A 6,000-nucleotide genomic window follows, 5' to 3' on the forward strand; every position below is an offset into this window, starting at 1 on the left:
AGGCTGCTAAAGATGGGGGCTCGTTGCCAGAGAAGGCAATCACGTGATTAGAGGGTGGGAACATTCAATCCCACGCCCTCATCTCTGGGGAGAGGAGAGAGGCTGGAGAGTTCAATTGTTCGGTCACTCAGTCGTGTCCGACTCTTTGCAGCCCCACTGCAGCATGCCAGGCTTCCCTGTCCTTGGCTATCTCCCGGAGTTTGCTCAAACTCACGTCTATTGAGTTGGTGATGCCATCCTCTGTCACCCCCTTCTCCTCCTGCCCTCAATCTTTCCCAGCGTCAGGATTTTTCCCAGTGAGTCGGCTCTTCGAATCAAGTGGCCAAAGTATTGGAGCTTCAGCTTCAGCATCAGTCCTTCCAATGAATATTCAGGGCTGATTTCCTATAGGATGGACTAGCTTGATCTCTTTGCAGTCCAAGGGACTCTAAAGAGTCTTCTCCAGCACAACAGTTAGAAAGCATCAATTCCTCAGCGCTCAGCCTTCTTTATGGTCCAACTCACATCTACGTGACTACTGGAAAAACCATAGCTTTGACTGTATGGACTTTTGTTGGCAAAGTGATGTCTCTGCTTTTGAATACGCTGTCTGGGTCTGTCATAGCTTTTCTTCCAAGGAACAAGCATCTTTTAATTTTGTGGTTCCAGTCACTGTACGCAGTGATTTTGAGGCCCTCTGGGGAGGGGAGAGAGGCTGGAGAGTGAATTCAATTACCAGTGGCCAATGATTTAATCCATCATGCCTACATAATGAAACCTCCATGCTGCTGCTGCTGCTGCCAAGTCACTTCAGTCGTGTCCGACTCTGTGTGACCCCATAGATGGCAGCCCACCAGGCTCCCCTGTCTCTGGGATTCTCCAGGCAAAAACACTGGAGTGGGTTGCCATTTCCTTCTCCAATGCATGAAAGTGAAAAGTGAAAGTGAAGTCGCTCAGTCGTGTCCGACTCTTAGCGATCCCATGGACTGCAACCTACCAGGCTCCTCCGCCCATGGGATTTTCCAGGCAAGAGTACTGGAGTTGGTTGCCATTGCTTTCTCCGGAAACCTCCATAAACACCCAAAAAGACTGGTTTCTGAGAGTTTCCAGGTTGGCGTGGAAGCTTGTGACCTTTTCCCATAGCTTACCCTATGCTCTCTCTTTCATTTGGCTGTCTCTAAGTTACATCCTTTCATAATAAGTTGGTAATCTAGTAAGTAAAATGTTATTTTGAGTTCTGGGAGCCACTCTGGCAAATTAATTGAACCCTAGGCGGGGCTGGGGGACAGGCAGGGGTATTGGAGCCTCCATTCTATAGTCGTGTGGTCAGAAGCGCAGGTGACACCTGGATTTACAATTGTTTTCTTAAGTTGGGGGAGCCACAGTCTCCTGAGACTGAGCCCTTGGCCTGTGGGGCCTGCTTCTGCAGGTAGATGGTGTCAGAACTGAGTTGAATTGTAGGACCCAGCTGGTGACAGAGAATTGCAGGGTGATGTGGGAAAACAAACATTCATTGTGATTGGAGCCAGAACTGTGCTGTCCAGCCCATTGCTCTATTGCTATGCTATGCTAAGTCGCTTCAGTTGTGTCCGACTCTGTGTGACCCCATAGACGGCAGCCCACCAGGCTTCGTCATCCCTGGGATTCTCCAGGCAAGAATACTGGAGTGGGTTGCCATTTCCTTCTCCAGTGCATGAAAAGAGAAAAGTGAAAGTGAAGTCGCTCAGTCGTGTCCGACTCTTAGCGACCCCATGGACTGCAGCCTACCAGGCTCCTCCGTCCATGGGATTTTCCAGGCAAGAGTACTGGAGTGGGGTGCCATTGCCTTCTCCCATTGCTCTATTAAGAACTACCAAATCTTGTTCCTAGACAGAACCGTGGAGCTTCTGTGAATTCTCCCTTCACACTGGCCATTCTAATATTATAAAGCAAAAAGGCAGGGAAGATTCATCCTGGAAATACAGTTTAATTACAGACAGTCTGTGTGTCACCACATACACAGGGCTGGTGACTCCTCCTGGGATGTGGAGTCCAGAGAAGGTGCTTTGGAACTCTTTGTGTTCTCTGGGAAGCTAAAGAGCTGCAGGTTCAACGGTTTTCTGGGTCTATTTAGAAGCACTATTCTAAGTGCTTCAAGTGTAATTAGCTCATCGAATTCTCACAGCAGCCCTCGAGGAAGGTACGGTACTCCACCCCAACCCCCGGTGTACAGATGAGAGGCCCCAGGACTTGCTGTGGTTCGCACATAAGGCTAGTAAGGCTAGTGAGATACCAGAGCATCTCAGACCCCTCAAACTCAGACAGTCCTATAGCGGACAAAATGACTTCCTCCTACGGTCTTTATCTCAGATAAGAGCATCATCATCTCTTAAGATTTAGACTTAAAACCACTGTGTCTCTTCTCTCCTCCCTGCTAACCATAAACAGTCCCTTTCTCTTTTCTACTTTATGCCTCTCAAATTGGTCTCCTTTTCTCACTGCCAAGTTCAAGCCTTTTTTTTTTAACTTCCACATTAGTAGTGAGCATTTTTTTTTCTTTTTTGCATTAGTGTCAATGTAAGAACAATATACATGTTTATAAGCTGTCTTTTCCCACAAGAGGAAAAAAAAAAACAAAAACACTATCTTCTCCCAGATGGTTGGAACATGGCTCAAGCCTGCTCTTGATTATCCCAGGAGCTTCCTCACTGCTTCTGCTCCCTCCCTCCTCTCCCCTCTACCCAACCCTTTACAGATCTGCCAGAGTTTTCTTTTTCAGAGTCCTAGTGTGCCACTTCCCTGCTCAGAAACCTCTAACACCTCCCATTGCTTCCAAGGGCCTTCCTGACCTAGCTTGCTGCTCCCCACCATTCCCCACCCCGCTTGTGCACCTTGCCCCCTGCCGAGTGTCTCCAGCTCCTTCCTGGCACTTTTCGCCTCTCCGCTGCACTGTGCAGTACTCTGAACAGACTCAGACTCTGTTTTTCTCCACCTCTGTTCCTTCTGTTCAGTGTTTCCTCCCCACGAAATGTTCCTCCTCTGTGTTCCCGCCTCTCAGATCCCTACCTGAGCCTACACACAGACACAAGCACACCTGCATGCTCCAGTGCAGCCTACGATGTGTCCACTTTGGCTCAGCCACGGTACCCAGGTATTTGGTCAGATCCAATCTAGGCGTTGCTGGGAAGATACTTTTCAGGTGAGAATAACTTTTAAGTCGGTAGACTTTGAATAAAGCAGATAATCATAGTCCATAATGTACATGCATGCGTGCCTGCTTTGGTCGTGTCTGACTCTTTGCGACCCTATGGACTGTAGCCTGCCAGAAGAAAAAGGCTTTTGCAACAGCAGCCCCTCCCTGGGTCTCCAGCCTCTCAGCCCACCCTGCATATTTCAAACTTCTGAGCACCCACATCACATGAGCCAATTCCTTAAAATTTCTCTCTTGATAGATAGAAAGACGTATCAATAAAAAAGACACATACACAGAACCTTATTGGTTCTGTTTCTTTGAGAACTCTGCCTGACACAGTTTCTGCCTGCTCTGTGCTCCCGCGGCCCTTTCTCTGTTTCCATTGCTTCCTGTCTTGCGTAACATACATACATGTGTACGCAGGTCAGTACCTCCATGGGTACATGTCCACTGAGGGCAGAGACACTTTCTTTTTTGCAGATCTCCATAGAACCCAGTGCCTCTTAAAGATCTTGCTTCACCCAGAAAAGAGATGCCCCAAACCAAAGAGAGAACAACTGGGGAAATGAAGGGCTTGAATAGGGCAAAGGGGAAATAACCAACCCCGAAAGGAAACACACGGGCCGAAGGTTATAACCTCAAGACTCCTCAGGGCCAGACAGGCCCAGTGGATGAAGAAAGACAGCCAGACATAGTGGGGGACATGGTGAAACTGGAGGGGCGACTCCATGCGGGGCCTACTAATATTTCCCTAGAGGAATGCAGGCCCAGGGGTGCCAGGTTTTTCCAGAAAGGCTAGCCACCCAGAGTTCTGTGTGAAATGCCCCAATCTTACAGTGTGTGCCTAGAAGGTTTCAGGCTATTGGTACTGTTCTATTTGTTAAGCGGGGTTGACGGGTATGTGAGGGTTTGTTTTTCCTGATTCTTCTTGCCTCACAGATGTTCGAAATACCCATTTCTGTGCATTGCAAATTAAACTGAAAAATCTGTAAACCGTTTATATGAATTCAGTCGTGCCAGCAGACCACCCATCTGTGTCCTCTGCTGCAGGTTAGTTTGTTGTTTTGCAAAACTCGCAGATTAAATGAAGCTTTGTGGCTATATACCTTCTCTTGAATAATAATTGGATTAGTTAAGCGTTACTTTGGGCTGAAAATAGAAAAAAGGCAGCACTGCTGTTTCTTCCACAAGAATTGCTCTATGAAAGGAAAAACGTTGCAGCTCACTAACTGCCACCCACTCCCTCTCTGGAATGTTTTCGTATCTTTCATATGTTACCTTTTGCACAACTTTATCTTGAATAGAAGGATATTAATTATACTGCACAAACCAAACTCGGACTCCAAGCATATACATGTCCCTCTTTGCAGCTTTGATGAAGTCTGTATGTGTGTGTAACAGGGCACAATTTGTACTCAGCGTCTGAGAGAGAGATCTAAATACTAGCACCATGGAGATAGCTCTGTCTTTGCTTCCAAAAATGTTCAGCCTGTATTTTGAATGAAGCAACTATGACTCCCTTGCAGCTGGGAACAAGTTACTTCACCATTCTTCGCCTCAGTTTCCTCATTGATAAAATAAGAATAATGAGAGCCATCTCCTAAGTATCATGTATGGGTGATAGGAAATTATTTTATCTGGCTGGAGGAAGAAAACTACAGAGAGGGAAAAATATCAAATCAAATTGTTATTTTAATCATTCTGTTACCAAGCCAAACTTGGGTCTACTCCCCTGAGTACAGTAAAGCCAATCTACTGACAACCAGGTTGTCATGAAGGAAAAGTGTGGTATTTATTATAAGGCTTTATACAAGTCATCTGGGCCAGCTAGTGCTGAAAAAACCCCAACTGGGTTTCAGAAACTTTCTTTTTTTACTTTTTTTTATTATGGAAAATTTCAAACGTACACAAAAGTGGAAGGACTAGTGTAATAAATCCCCATGGGGGATTAGCCTTGAGAATTATCAACACATGGCCACTCTGATCTCATCTATCTCATTCTCTTGTCCCTTCTTCATGTATTTATTTTCAACTGGAGGATAGTTGCTTTACAATATTTTATTGGTTTCTGCCATATCTATTGTTTTTTAACAGTAGGTCCTTTTGTTTGTTATTTATTTTAAATAGCTGTGTGTGCATGTCAATCCCAAACTCTAATTATCCCTCCCCACCAGGTAACTATAAATTAGTTCTCTATGAGTCTGTTTTGTTTTGTAAATAAGTTCATTTGTATCGCTGTTTTTTTTTTCTTCTTAGATTCCCCATATAAGCGATATCAAAAGGTATTTCTCTTTTTCTGTCTTACTTCACTCAGTTTGTAACAGGAAAGTATTTTTAAAGGACAGGTGAGGGAGGCGGGTTGCAAGGTCTGTAATCGTCTTATGCACAGTTCTCTGATTGGCTGATGGTGAGGTAGCAGGGGGATGTCACAGGGGTTAACATTATCAGTCCTTAGGCTCCAGTAGGCCTGGAGGCTATGTGCTCAGGGTCAGTAGATAACATAATTCCATGTGGTGGAGAGTTTTCACATCTGTAAAACAACTCAGATACTGTTATCTGGGTATCACCTTCCAAAGGCCCCATCTCCTCCTCCGGAGAGGAGCCTAAAGCTAAGGATACAGGGGAGGGGCCTACCCCAGGAATGCCCCATAAGGTCCTGTTGGTTACAATTCAAAAGATGTTTATTGAACACCATGATAAGAGCTGGATGTGAGGGGGTGGCAAGTTTAAAACATGGCCTCTGCCTATGTATGACTGAGTCCCTTTGCTGTTTACCTGAAGCTATCACAACATTGTTAATCAGCTACACCCCAGTGCAAAATAAAAAGTTTTTTTAAAAAGAAAGAAAG

The sequence above is a fragment of the Bubalus kerabau genome, chromosome X (genome assembly GCF_029407905.1).
Source record: "Bubalus kerabau isolate K-KA32 ecotype Philippines breed swamp buffalo chromosome X, PCC_UOA_SB_1v2, whole genome shotgun sequence".
Lineage (NCBI taxonomy): Eukaryota > Metazoa > Chordata > Mammalia > Artiodactyla > Bovidae > Bubalus > Bubalus kerabau.